Below are 15,486 nucleotides of genomic sequence, written 5' to 3'. Positions count from 1 at the left end.
AGACCCCTGCCCTGGTGCTGACTGTTCTTCGTATACTGCTCCAGACCGCCGGGCCACTACCCGTCCGCGGTCCTTCCAGCAACCTCCGAGCAGTCACCCCTGCGGACAATCACCGCCGTCTGCTGACCTTGCTGTCACTGTCCGGGGCACACAGCCGGACCAGCTTCAGGGCTTTACAAACTGTTTCTTTTTCACTTTACTTCAGCTTCCGTCCTTGGCTCCTTTACCACTTCCTTCCACTTCACTTCACTCCCTCAACTCATCTGCTTGTTTACTCCTCTCTAGCCCTCAGCTAGACTTCAACTGCCTGGTTCTTCCCGCCTCCAGGGCTGTGAACTCCTCGGTGGGCGGAGCCAACCGCCTGGCCCACTCCCTGGTGTGAACACCAGCCTCTGGAGGAAGGCAACAAGGATTTCTGGTTAGCTTTGATGTTCCTAACTGGGGTGTAGGGTGTGGTGGTGTAATGACCTGTGACCCCTGGCTTGCCCAGGGCGTCACATTCCCCCTTAGCAAAATGCAGACCGTTCGCGGGCTGCCCGTCCAACACCGGTTTTATTTTCTGTAAAATATATAAAAAGGTAAACGGTAACATATTTACATTTTATAACATCATCCCACAACGGGAGGCACATTTCTTAAACGTTGCAAAACGGTTTACGGTTACGGTTTCCGCTCTTGAACCCAAGCAACCTGGCCCTGATGCTGCCCCTAAAACCCAGGCAGCACCCCTTGACCTAAGTCCAGCACAAGTTACCCGGGCGGGATTTGTCCTTCCCCTCCAGAGGGTAGCCACCGGTCCCTGTGGTGGCTGGGCCCCAGCCGGCTCTGCTGAGGGCCCTCCCTCCAACCTGCCTCTCCGGAGGCGGCAATACGGAAATGGTAACGGTAAACAACTTATTTACAAGCCACTAACGTCTGTGGTTGCCCTGCAAGTTCACGGGCTTGTCCATGGAAAGTCCTCCATGCAACTTTTTAAACGGTCCCCACGGAGACAACGGTGCCGACAACGTCCGGTTTTCTCAATCACGGTAGGACAATCAGGTGACTTTCACGGTAATCATTTCACTTTCATCAATTTTCAAAAACTTTCCAAACAAAACTCATGACCATTGAGGAAGGATTCTCCAGTCGTGCTGTATGTGTGTTACCCACCAATACCATCTGTAAATAATACACGAACTGCATGTGACTTGGTTTAAAATTGGCCACAGCAGCCTTTATTACCTATTATTTACATACTAACACAAGGGGGCGCCGTCCAACGGGCGACCCCAACAAATAACAATAGGTAACACAGTAACCAATACAGTAAATATACAACCCTGAGTAGGCCCAGTCCAGGAACCACTTCTCACCCCAGTATCCCTGGCCGCAACACACCGACCCAGAGATGAGGTATTAATCACCTACGGATTAACCCCCCAACTTTGCAGAACCCCGTGCCTTCAACATCCCGGAACCTGGAGCCACCATACCAAGATGGTGTCTCTCTGTCCAGTTACCATTGCCTTCAACCGCCTCTGGACCAGACCTACCCCCCGCTGCTGTGACAAAGAAACAACCCAGACCAAATTCCCCTCGGCATTATACACAAGGGAGGGTGGGCGGGGATCGTTCCATATCCGGAAGTCAGAGAGAGGGGGTAAGTCAAAGTCCTTTACTTACACCCCTCAACTGTCCCACCTCTTCCTCCAGGGAACTCCTCCTACCCACCAATCCCTTTACTCTGCCTTATAAACAAACCATTCCTGTCTCCATTAACCCCATCACTCCTTCCCTTCCCTCTAGTCATGTCGCCCCTCCACCCTATGGGTTCCATGGCTTTCTTGACCATTGAGGAAGGATTCTCCAGTCGTGCTGTATGTGTGTTACCCACCAATACCATCTGTAAATAATACACGAACTGCATGTGACTTGGTTTAAAATTGGCCACAGCAGCCTTTATTACCTATTATTTACATACTAACACAAGGGGGCGCCGTCCAACGGGCGACCCCAACAAATAACAATAGGTAACACAGTAACCAATACAGTAAATATACAACCCTGAGTAGGCCCAGTCCAGGAACCACTTCTCACCCCAGTATCCCTGGCCGCAACACACCGACCCAGAGATGAGGTATTAATCACCTACGGATTAACCCCCCAACTTTGCAGAACCCCGTGCCTGCAACATCCCGGAACCTGGAGCCACCATACCAAGATGGTGTCTCTCTGTCCAGTTACCATTGCCTTCAACCGCCTCTGGACCAGACCTACCCCCCGCCACAGGACAGGGCACGTGACTCCTTACGTGGCCTGGACCCGCCACACACCAAAAGCTTGTACCACACCTCCACGCAATCCCAGCGTCCACAAAACAGCACCAAGCACGTGAAGATGCACCCCCATCGCATCCCCAAAACCACCCGTTCAGCGCCACCAACTTTTGGCGCCGCCCCCCCAATAAGGCTCAATTGATACTGCCTATCGCACGAGCCACACGCCATTCCAACCTGGTCACATTATCAAAACTACCCCACGATTAAGCTCAGGTATGTCTTACACAATGCAACAACCAACAATTTTTTTTTTTTTTAAAACATTCATAAATAACTTCTCGAGATACCAAATCGCTGCCTCCAATTTACTGGACCAGTACCATCGACCCGTCCAGACCCAACTGGCAACATTCAGGCGAGCCTCAAACCGTCGAGGCCCCGAGAACCAACGAATGCCCAAATATCCAAATGAGGCACACCCTCACCACAAAAACCCAGGGGTTATAAACCCACAGATAACACCAACCTGTTACGCCAACCCATTCCACTCCCAAAAGACTCAAATGCCCCCATTGCCTTAACCCGATAACAACTGAGGCCAAACGTAACACCGAAACAAGAGGACTCCCACCTCCCAATACTTCTCACAACCCCTTTTCTGAGCCCACCGAGGGGCCTCCGTGGCAGCCCAATCCAGAAGGAATACGACCCATAGTATTCCGGGCGCCCACCCCCGCCACCTGCAATCAAGTCTGCAGCACTGCCACAAAATGGTACCTTAACAAACGCGACACAATAATGAGCCTGGGCGCCCTCACAACATAATTCCGCACCCGGGACCGCGTATAACAACACCAACCTTCACCACCCGCCTAATCTAATTCGGTGAGCGACAAAGCCGGCGCTCAACCCACTGCACCACCTCGGACACATCCTCCAACATCCAACCTCCGCTCTTGACCGTAGATGGGCTGACCAACCCCACAATCTCAAAGCCCCCCAAAAGGCTAACACAAACCGTTTTGGACAAGGGAAACAAAAACCCGCTCGTGCTCAGATGAACATAGCCGCCACAAACCACTCACCAAACGCTGCCACAAAACAACGGAGACGGACCCTTGTATCCCGCTCCCTCACACCCTTACGACCAAACCCTTCAAGGCCTGCCGCGCCCTAAGATCCTGCGAAAACATCTCTCCACATCTAATCCTTAACAAGACAGCCACAGCCGCCACCCTCTGCTCCACTGCGGACGCCGGCCTAGCAGCCTGAAAACCGTTACTCACCACTGCCAACGCCACCATCAAATACTCCACTGGGCCTTCCTCACACATTGTCCCAAACGTTATCCGCGCCACCCATACTTCTGAATATCAGCCCCAAATAACCTCAGTCACTGGGCACCGAGCCGCTCCCCAACACAGCCACACCAGACTCCACAAGCCCTCCGGACACACCGTGCCCACCTCGTCTGCAACCCGGCCTCAACTCCCGAGACCTGCAGAACTGGAAGGAAACACAGCAGCTGCTATTCCCTTGGCGAACCCCAGTACTGGTTGCGCCACGCATAACATTTTTTTTTTTTTTTTAAAAACACATCCAATTGAGAAACCAACTGTCGCAAGTACGCCACCCTTGGCCCCAGGATTAGCAAACCAACTATTAATCGAATTCTCCACCAACTGATAGCCAGAATGACAGCACACCTTCCTCTTGGAAAAAACTGCCAACCTCCACCACCCGACCACTACCACCGATTGGAAGCGCTACCCCACAATGCCCAACCAGAAAACAACTGGACCCGCTGCCTCCGAGTACCGCAGCTACGTTCCATCAGGTAGCACCTTACCCAGCCACAATCCGCGGCCACTAAATCGCCGTAAGAAAAAACCTCCTACACCATCAGATCATCATTGATCTCCCTCGTGACCACACACAAAGGATCCGATGGCTGCACTCTTGGCGCAGCCATCGCCAGCCGTCCAGCAGACACGCACCCCAGCGGCGTAACTCTGCACCCGTGGTTCGACCGCCCCTGCAAAGACTGCACCGCCTGAAACCGCACCGTCTTAGCTGACCTAACTGCCTCTATCGCAGCCCATAGGACCACACCATTACCCACGAATCCTACCCCTCTGACCATAACATCAAACTTTATCCCCACAAACCGTATCACTGGCGTTGGACCCTCAGTCTTCGCCTGCGCCAACAGGCCCAAAAGAGTATCCACCACCATCTGTAATAAAACAATCAACCTCAACGAATCATCAACCCGCCAACCCGATGTAAAGAGAATCAACCTATAATGAATAAGAGGTGTAAGCTGGGACACACCACGCACAAACCACTCCACCAAGAAATAACCGCCTCCAAAGGAACATAAAATGGGACAACAACCCATTAGCACCCACCGATCAACATAATAATAACTCCCCTCCCCACCGCAGCACCAGAACTGCTAGCTAGCAGGGTGGACCAGTAACAACCTAAATGCCGCCTCCAAATTCGCCTTTGCCATCAATGCTCCCCGGCTCACCGCCTTTACCAAATCCCACCCTCTGTCAAACGACACATAATAAACCGCCGACAATTCTGGAGCCAAGCAGGCATACACCGATGACTCCTCCAGATAAGATACGTTTTGAACAAGCCGAAATATATACATCTATATACGGCTCATTTCCGGCACTACCCCCCAACAGAGAAACCCAATCGTGACAAGGAGGGCCCCGAATGGCCCACCCATCCTGCCCAACACCGTCCGCGCCAAATCTGCACCACCCATCCTTCTATTCCCCCCAAAAAACCCTCATCGTCCGTGTCGCCGGGGTTCCAGGCCCCGAACAGCCAATTACCCCCCAAAAAGGGGGGGGGGCTGACTAGGAGCCGCCATCCACTGCAGCCATAAGGATGTGCCCGTATGATCCTACCGCATACTGGCACGCAACACCTTCCCTTGCTGAAATTACTCGGCGTACTGAAGCCAGACTAAACCGCCATATGACCTAACAAGCCACCCCAAATGGATCCATATAACCGAACCATGCCGAACCAATTACCCAATTCCTTCCCCCGATACCCTTGCCAAAAAACGCAAATGCCCGCAGCCACGTTGCAAATGTACGAGGGTGAGCCTCCACCGGCGCTCCCCTCCCTCTACTTATCCTTCCTGGAATCACTTGGCTTAACCTAATCCAGGTGAAACTGTTCCCGGGGGAGCAGCGAGACTATTGCTACACGTTCCCCATTCAAATCTTATCCCTCACATCCTCCAGCAAGTGAGCCCCCCCAGCGGGCCTTTGAAGCACCCATACCTCTCACACTTGGCCACTGTCAGCCAGACGCACCACCTCATCCCCCTCTTCGTTCCTCACCACTCACTCTGTCACAGCCCTTGCCGCCTCTGCCCGAAAATGCTCCCCTGCCGCCTCATGCGCCCTCACTCTGCCTGCCGCACCTGCGCCTACTAACCACCGATCCCGTCCATGCCGCCGGCGGTACATGCGCACTCTCCACAACCGTATACACCACTTCAGTAAACCCCCATACCTGGTCAAAACACCAACCCACTCGGCGCTGCCGTGTCCGCAGCCGCCCCCCCCCAGCCCTGCCAAATCCACGGCCGTCTCACCCGACCGCGACCCGGCATATCCTGGAATAAAAATCACGCCATCCGGACGTCTGATTCATCCGTCGCTGCTTCCTCCTCCTCCTCGCTGGAGCCGACCGCCTCTGGCTCATGTAATGCAGACGCCGCCGAAGCGCTGCCACCACCACGGCCGTCCTCCTGGTACGCCGCGTGGGCACCATCCTCCAAGCTCCATCTTCTGTCCCGCGGCGACAACCCCGGAAACCGTCCCGTCCTACGGGCTGCCACCGCGGGCCTTATCTTCTGGCCTGACCCCCCCTTGCTACCTGCAAGGACAGGGGGTACCTGTGGCCCGACCCGCTGCCAGCAGACTCCCATCCAGAGCCGCCAGCCTCCTGCCCTCCTGGGCCCAGAAGGCATCCGTCCGCCGGGCCCTCCCCCCCTTGGGGGAGACCGCCGCTGCCGGGAGCTGCACGCCTGCTCTGGGTGACCAGGCGGGGACCGCAGGGCCCCCGCCGTCACCCCCACGTACCGACGCCTCCCGGGCATCCGTCGCACCATGCTCGCCTGCCCTGGTGCCGGACCCCTTGCTGGCTGCAGCCCCCCGGCCCCCCCCCCTCCACCCGCGGGGGGGAAGGGGGGTAACACTGGCCTCCGTCCTCGCCGGGCGCTCTCCTGGCCAGGAGCCGCCGCATCCAGCCCTCCTGGGCCCCATGAAAGCCTCTGTCCGCTGGGCCCTCCCCCTCCTGGGGGAGACCGCCGCGGCCGGGAGCTGCAACCTGATCTGGGTGACCAAGCAGGAACTGCAGGGCCCCTGCCGTCACCCCCACTCACCGACGCTTCCTGGGCACCCGTCGCCCCAGGCCCGCCTGCCCTGGTGCCGGACCCACCACTGGCTGCAGCTCCGCGGCCCCCCCCCGCCTTCCGCGAGGGGTAAAGCTGGCCTCTGTCACCGCCGGGCGCTCTCCCCGTCCGGGAGCCGCCGCATCCAGCAATCCAGGCCGCGGCTCGGACCGGAAGTAGGCCGCAGCCAAGCCACGCCCCCCTCCCGGCTGCCGCGGCCCGGACGGAGATTCCTCCCGCGGCCGGAGCAGCAGCTGAGTACTGCCCTGCCCACGTCCTACCGCGGAGGGTCCCCGAAGGGGCTCTCGCATCTCCTCCTCGCTCCCCCCGCACACGGCAAGTACCTGAGATATGAGGGAGGGGGGACGCCGCCCGCAGCTGACAGGGGAGCGAGGGGAAAGTGCCAACGGGTTAACCCCCAGCAGCCAAGACGTGGGACCGCGCTGCCAGGGGCCCGTGCACTGCCATGATGAATCCGCTGCTCCCGGGTAGCAGCCATCCTGTCGCACGTCCGGATCGTTCCATATCCGGAAGTCTGGTGATGTGAGGGGCTGGGGAACCTCCATCATGACGTCCTTGTACAGATCTTTGTGTCCTTCTAAATACTCCCACTCCTCCATGGAGAAATAGAAGGTGACGTCCTGACACCTTATAGGAACCTCTCCAGTCAGATCGTTCCATATCCAGAAGTCAGAGAGAGGGGGTAAGTCAAAGTCCTTTACTTACACCCCTCAACTGTCCCACCTCTTCCTCCAGGGAACTCCTCCTACCCACCAATCCCTTTACTCTGCCTTATAAACAAACCATTCCTGTCTCCATTAACCCCATCACTCCTTCCCTTCCCTCTAGTCATGTCGCCCCTCCACCCTATGGGTTCCATGGCTTTCTGTGGTGGTCCCAACAGGGACTGCTGCAGCGGTCATCCGCTGCCTTTACTGGGCATTTTCGTCCTCCTCACCCGGCTCGGGGTGGAAGAACACAGGCACCAGCCCCTCCAGTGCATAGCAAGCATGACGGCGTGTTAGGGCCGCCCGATACCCGTTGTTTCCACTTCGGGGGACATACGTGGCCTCCATGTCACGCAGAGCGACGACTCTCTCATCTTCCTCCGACACGGGCTCGGTGTCAGGCCCGGAGTCGCTATCTTCTGCCCGCGCGCCAAGCGGGTTGCTGCCAGCGGCCGCAGCTTCCAGGCTCGCCACTCTCCCCGCCGCGGTCACAGAGGGGTGCACGCCCGACGGGCCAGGCGCGGTGCAGCGCGCGAGCAAGTAGGACGGAGGTAACACAGGAGCCAGGGGCAGACCGGGTCCCTCAGCCGCAGCGGCCGGTCCCTCGGGGACACAGGGGCGTGGGTCACTCTCCAGCTCCTCCATCACGGCCTCCACTCCATACACTCGCGCCACAGCGACTAGCGCCTCCACCTCTGCGGCCCACTGCTCCATCAGCCCGCAGATCTGACTCAGGTAGTGACGGCAAATCCCCGCCGTCCGGGCCCTCAGCCATGCCGCTGTCCCGGGCACCAACTCGGTAGCCTCTACATAACTAGGTGGGGCGGACATTCCTTGCTAGGGTCGGCGGACCGTGGGGTCTCAGCGTCTCTGTTTGCACCGCCACACTCACATGCGTCCAGCCGCCATCGCGTCCCCCTTAGCTTCTTTCCGGCCCTTCCTCTATTGGGGCGGGGTTTTGGCTTTCGCGCCTCTGCTACTCGAGAAGACGCTCGAGCGGGAACTTTTCGCGCCAAAGATGGCGACTTCTGAAATTTTTCAGCCGGATACCTCCGGCGGTCACAAGGCGCACCTTTACCCAACGGCAGAGCGGTAAGATCCTGTTCGTGACGCCGAGTTGTCGCGGGCGGAGGAGGGGACGCCGCGCTCTCCCACTGCTGCTCGGGTCCGGCTGCCGCGGCTGCTGCAGCCTGCTGCTGCTCGGTGGCTCGAGCGATGGGCCGGATCCCGGGGACTCTAGCGGCACTCCTCGCCCGTGAGTGAAAGGGGATTGGGATTTGGGATAGTTTATTGTCCGTGACGCCACCCACGGTTGTGGTGATTTGTTGGCACCACCGCTGCTCTGTATGGGGATCCCGGGAATGATGGTAGGGAGCAGCCAGTTGTTGTGTTGCCCCTCCGTGAGTAGGGGCTGGTGATCCCGGGGCCCAGTGATGGTGTGGGAGATGCAGGGCTTGGTGGATGCAGGGACGCGGGGGCAGCGCTGTGCCTTGCGGCACTGTGGTACTCACTCAGCCTGAGACGATGACACAGTTCCCGGTAAAACACACGGCTGGAAAGACGGTTCCCACGGACGGCTGCACTTGCTTTCCCCAGTAGGTGACAGTGACGGTCCCTCTGTCCTGCACCTAAGTTGATAATGGTTGCGATGGGTTCCCACCGGTAACCCGCTCCCCGGCTTGGATATGGGCAGGAGGAGCCCTACTTTGCCCGCAGGCGCTGGCCCTGAGAAACTGGTGCCCTGGCGGTGGCGGTGTCTCTCTGTAACGGTTGGACTGTTGCCTTCAATCGGGACTTGGTTGTTGGGAGACAGTCGTCCCCTTCACTGACGGATTTGGCAAATTATGGCGACTCCTAGCCTTGCCGGGATCCGAAAGGCCCCTGCCCTGGTGCTGACTGTTCTTCGTATACTGCTCCAGACCGCCGGGCCACCACCCATCCACGGTCCTTCCAGCAACCTCCGAGCAGTCCCCCTGCAGACTATCACCGCCGTCTGCTGACCTTGCTGGCACTGTCCTGGCACACACCCGGACCAGCTTCAGGGCTTTACAAACTGTTTCTTTTTCACTTTACTTCAGCTTCTCTCCTTGGCTCCTTTACCACTTCCTTCCACTTCACTTCACTCCCTCAACTCATCTGCTTGTTTACTCCTCTCTAGCCCTCAGCTAGACTTCAACTGCCTGGTTCTTCCCGCCTCCAGGGCTGTGAACTCCTCAGTGGGCGGAGCCAATCGCCTGGCCCACCCCCTGGTGTGAACACCAGCCCCTGGAGGAAGGCAACAAGGATTTCTGGTTAGCTTTGATGTTCCTAACTGGGGTGTAGGGTGTGGTGGTGTGATGACCTGTGACCCCTGGCTTGCCCAGGGCGTCACATATGCACACACTGTATATATATAGATGCACACACTGTATATGTATATACGCACACACTGTATATATATATACACACACACACTGTATATGTATATATGCACACACTGTATATATATATATATGCACACACTGTATATATATATATGCACACACTGTATATGTATATATGCACACACTGTATATGTATATATGCACACACTGCATATGTATATATGCACACACTGTATATGTATATATGCACACACTGTATATGTATATACGCACACACTGTATATGTATATATGCACACACTGTATATGTATATATGCACACACTGTATATGTATATATGCACACACTGTATATGTATATATGCACACACTGTATATGTATATATGCACACACTGAATTTGTATATATGCACACACTGTATATGTATATATGCACACACTGTATATGTATATATGCACACACTGTATATGTATATATGCACACACTGTATATGTATATATGCACACACTGTATATGTATATATGCACACACTGTATATGTATATATGAACACACTGTATATGTATATATGCACACACTGTATATGTATATATGCACACACTGTATATGTATATATGCACACACTGTATATGTATATATGCATACACTGTATATATATATGCACACACTGTATATGTATATATGCACACACTGTATATATATATGCACACACTGTATATGTATATATGCACACACTGTATATGTATATATGCACACACTGTATATGTATATATGCACACACTGTATATGTATATACGCACACACTGTATATGTATATATGCACACACTGTATATATATATATATGCATACACTGTATATGTATATATGCACACACTGTATATGTATATATGCATACACTGTATATATATATGCACACACTGTATATGTATATATGCACACACTGTATATATATATACGCATACACTGTATATGTATATATGCACACACTGTATATGTATATATGCATACACTGTATATATATATGCACACACTGTATATGTATATATGCACACACTGTATATGTATATATGCACACACTGTATATGTATATATGCACACACTGTATATGTATATACGCACACACTGTATATGTATATACGCACACACTGTATATGTATATACGCACACACTGTATATGTATATATGCACACACTGTATATGTATATATGCACACACTGTATATGTATATACGCACACACTGTATATGTATATACGCACACACTGTATATGTATATACGCACACACTGTATATGTATATACGCACACACTGTATATGTATATATGCACACACTGTATATGTATATACGCACACACTGTATATGTATATGTATATACGCACACACTGTATATGTATATATGCACACACTGTATATGTATATACGCACACACTGTACATATTATTTTTTATTTGTTCAGGCTGTCCGTGCACTGTTCACAGTAGATGTGCTGTCATGTAATTTATAGGAAGTAAATGCATGCAGTTCTTGCATTTCATTGGAGTTGCGAAACTTCAGTGGCATTGTTACAGACCAGGCACACGTCTGGACGCTGCAGGAGGCTGTAAAATCTGCTTAGAAGGATTCTGCAAGTTACATTAATCTCATGTGACCAATGGTTGCTTCTGTCTAATCAGCGTCTCTGCTTTCTCTCCCCAGAATCAGAAACCCATTGCATATTCCAATCTGCCATCAGCTATGAGACCAGTGCCACTTCCAGTACCAAAACCCCCAGAGACATGGAGCCTGGGGGAGGCAACCGATGAAGACGTTACAGTCCATGGGTCAGAGATGGAGAATGACGCTGATTCAGGCTCTGAGGCCCCAGAGACATGGAGCCTGGAGGAGGCAGCCAATGAAGACGTTACAGTCCATGGGTCAGAGATGGGGAACGACGCTGATTCAGGCTCTGAGCCCCCAGAGACATGGAGCCTGGAGGAGGCAGCCAATGAAGACGTTACAGTCCATGGGTCAGAGATGGAGAATGACGCTGATTCAGACTCTGAGGCCCCAGAGACATGGAGCCTGGAGGAGGCAGCCAATGAAGACGTTACAGTCCATGGGTCAGAGATGGGGAACGACGCTGATTCAGGCTCTGAGCCCCCAGAGACATGGAGCCTGGAGGAGGCAGCCAATGAAGACGTTACAGTCCATGGGTCAGAGATGGAGAATGACACTGATTCAGGCTCTGAGCCCCCAGAGATATTTAGTCTGGAGGAGACAGCCGATGAAGATATTGTATTCTATGGGTCAGAGATGGGGAACAATGCTGATTCAGGCTCTGAGCCCCCAGAGACATGGAGCCTGGAGGAGGCAGCCGATGAAGACGTTGCAGTCCATGGGTCAGAGATGGGGAACGACGCTGATTCAGGCTCTGAGCCCCCAGAGACATGGAGCCTGGAGGAGGCAGCCGATGAAGACGTTACAGTCCATGGGTCAGAGATGGAGAATGACGCTGATTCAGGCTCTGAGCCCCCAGAGATATTTAGTCTGGAGGAGACAGCCGATGAAGATATTGTATTCTATGGGTCAGAGATGGGGAACGACGCTGATTCAGACTCTGAGCCCCCAAAGACATGGAGCCTGGAGGAGGCAGCCGATGAAGACGTTGCAGTCCATGGATCAGAGATGGGGAACAATGCTGATTCAGGCTCTGAGCCCCCAGAGACATGGAGCCTGGAGGAGGCAGCCGATGAAGACGTTGCAGTCCATGGGTCAGAGATGGGGAACAACGCTGATTCAGACTCTGAGCCCCCAGAGACATGGAGCCTGGAGGAGGCAGTCGATGAAGACATTGCATTCCATGGGTCAGAGATGGGGACAATGCTGATTCAGACTCTGAGCCCCCAAAGACATGGAGCCTGGAGGAGGCAGCCAATGAAGACATTGCAATCCATGGGTCAGAGATGGGGAACAACACTGATTCAGACTCTGAGCCCTTAGAGACATTTAGTTTGGGGGAGGCAGCCGATGAAGACGTTGCAGTCCATGGGTCAGAGATGGGGAACAATGCTAATTCAGACTCTGAGGCCCCAGAGACATGCAGCCTGGAGGAGGCAGTCAATGAAGACGTTACAGTCCATGGGTCAGAGATGGGGAATGACACTGATTCAGACTCTGAGCCCCCAGAGACAAGTAGCCTGGAGGAGGCAGCCGAAGAAGACATTGCAGTCCATGGGTCAGAGATGGGGAACGACGCTGATTCAGACTCTGAGCCTCCAAAGACATGGAGCCAAGAGAAGGCAACTGATGAAGACGTTGCAGTTCATGGGTCAGAGATGGGGAACAATGCTAATTCAGACTCTGGGCCCCCAGAGCCATGGAGCCTGGAGAAGGCAGTCGATGAAGACGTTGCAGTCCATGGGTCAGAGATAGGGAACGATGCTGATTCAGACTCTGAGCCCCCAGAGACATTTAGTCTGAAGGAGGCAGCCGATGAAGACATTGCATTCCATGGGTCAGAGATAGGGAACAATGCTGATTCAGACTCTGAGCCCCCAAAGACAAGGAGCCTGGAGGAGGCGGCTGATGAAGACATTGCAGTCGATGGGTCAGAGATGGGGAACGACACTGATTTAGAGCCTCCAAAAACATGGAGCCTGGAGGAGGCAGCCAATGAAGACGTTGTAGTCCATGGGTCAGAGATGGAGAATGACGCTGATTCAGGCTCTGAGGCCCCAGAGACATGGAGTCTGGAGGAGGCAGCCAATGTAGACATTGCAGTTGTCACGCTGTACAAAGGGCTGGTAAGACGTAGTACAGCGTATTCAAGACTAGGTGGCAGCAGAGTAGTGAAGGAGAGTCAAAGTAACACTGTAACAGAAAGGAGGCGGAAGTACAACAGAGCAATATTAGCAGGCAGTTCACGGGTGAACCACCAGGGGGCAATAAAGTAGTTAAGCAGTAAGGGTCAAGCCGGGAAGTCAGTGAGTCCCGTGTTATAACAGCCAGAACTGAATGACTTTCACCGGGACGTTTGTGTAAGTGAAATGCAGAGTTCCAGACTTCAAGGCTTCGAGGCCTCCATGCTTCCAAGCTTTTAGGCTTCGAGGCTTCCAGGCTTTGAGGCTTCCAGGCTTTGAGGCTTTGAGGCTTTTAGGCTTTTAGGCTTCCAGGCTTCCAGGCTTACAAGCTTTTAGGCTTTTAGGCTTCCAGGCTTCCAGGCTTTGGGGTTTCGAGGCATTGAGGCTTTGAGGCTTTTAGACTTACAGGCTTCCAAGCTTTTAGGCTTTTAGGCTTTGAGACTTACAGGCTTACATGCTTCGAGGTTTCGAGTCTTTGAGGCTTTTAGGCTTCCAGGCTTCCAAGCTTTTAGGCTTTTAGGCTTCCTGGCTTTTAGGATTCCAGGCTTTTAGACTTCCAGGCTTCCAGGCTTTTAGGTTTCCTGGCTTTTAGCCTTCCAGGCTTTTAGGCTTCCTGGCTTTTAGGCTTCCAGGCTTTTAGGCTTTTAGGCTTCCAGGCTTTTAGGCTTCCAGGCTTTTAGGCTTTTATGCTTTCAGGCTTCCAAGCTTTTAGGCTTTTAGGCTTTGAGACGTCCAGGCTTACAGGCTTCGAGGCTTTTAGGCTTCCTGGCTTTTAGGCTTCCAGGCTTTTAGGCTTCCTGGCTTTTAGGCTTCCAGGCTTGAAAGCTTTTAGGCTTTTAGGCTTCCAAGCTTCCAGGCTTTTAGGCTTACAGACTTTTAGGCTTTTAGTCTTCCAAGCTTCCACGCTTTTAGGCTTCCAGGCTTTGAGGCTTCCAAGCTGTTAGGCTTCCAGGCTTCCAAGCTTTTAGGCTTTTACGCTTTGAAACTTCCAGGCTTACAAGCTTCCAGGCTTCCAAGCTTTTAGGCTTTGAGACTTCCAGGCTTACAGACTTCCAGGCTTCCAGGCTTTGAGAACGACATTTCCTGGAAAAAAAACTTTGCCTTTCTTATTTTTTGTTAAACATCTTTGTATTTGATGTCATAAACAATTTGCACAAATGGATGTGGATTTCTTGTACGTTCCTCATCATTGTAACGCTTTTTCTTGTCACAACATCTTATGATTCTCAGATTAGCGATAGTAGCGATAACATTTCTAAACCAAAACATTTTGACAGGGTTCAACTCTTAATCCCGAATCTCCAGTGTCCCCAGCGACCCCTCCAGATCTCCCCAATTGTAGCAGGAGGTGTCTTTGAGCGGTTTCATTGATCTGGAGATCTCGTCTTGTCCTCCATTTTTGCTGTTATTCTTCCCTCCACATCCAGTTGGTCCATCGTCACCAATGTCCTCGTAGTATTGGCTATTTTCGGCATGTCCGGTGTCTGTCTCTCCGGCCTAAGGATGCATTTTTCTACCACCAGGAGCATCACATGTACCGCTATATGAATGTGTCTCCCTCGCTTCATCCCTCGGCGTTGTATCATCAAATACACAAATTATCGGATCCTTTGATATCTTTATCCCCCATATTTTACCTATATGTTGCATGGCTCCCCCCGCTCTCCCTATAGCCGGCACTCCCATATGCCATGTATAGCATTTGCCTTATAGAGGGGACATTTCCCATCCCCCATCTTCCCATCCCCCGTCTTGACAATAAAAAAACAGAAATGTAGAAATTTTTGCTTATTTATTAACCAAAAAACTGAAATCTCACATGGTGATAAGTATTCAACCCCTTTGCTCAGTATAACACATGGGGA

This window comes from Anomaloglossus baeobatrachus, chromosome 4, assembly GCF_048569485.1.
Source record: "Anomaloglossus baeobatrachus isolate aAnoBae1 chromosome 4, aAnoBae1.hap1, whole genome shotgun sequence".
NCBI lineage: Eukaryota > Metazoa > Chordata > Amphibia > Anura > Aromobatidae > Anomaloglossus > Anomaloglossus baeobatrachus.
The sequence above is the reverse complement of the archived record's forward strand: the minus strand, read 5'-3'. Positions refer to the sequence as shown.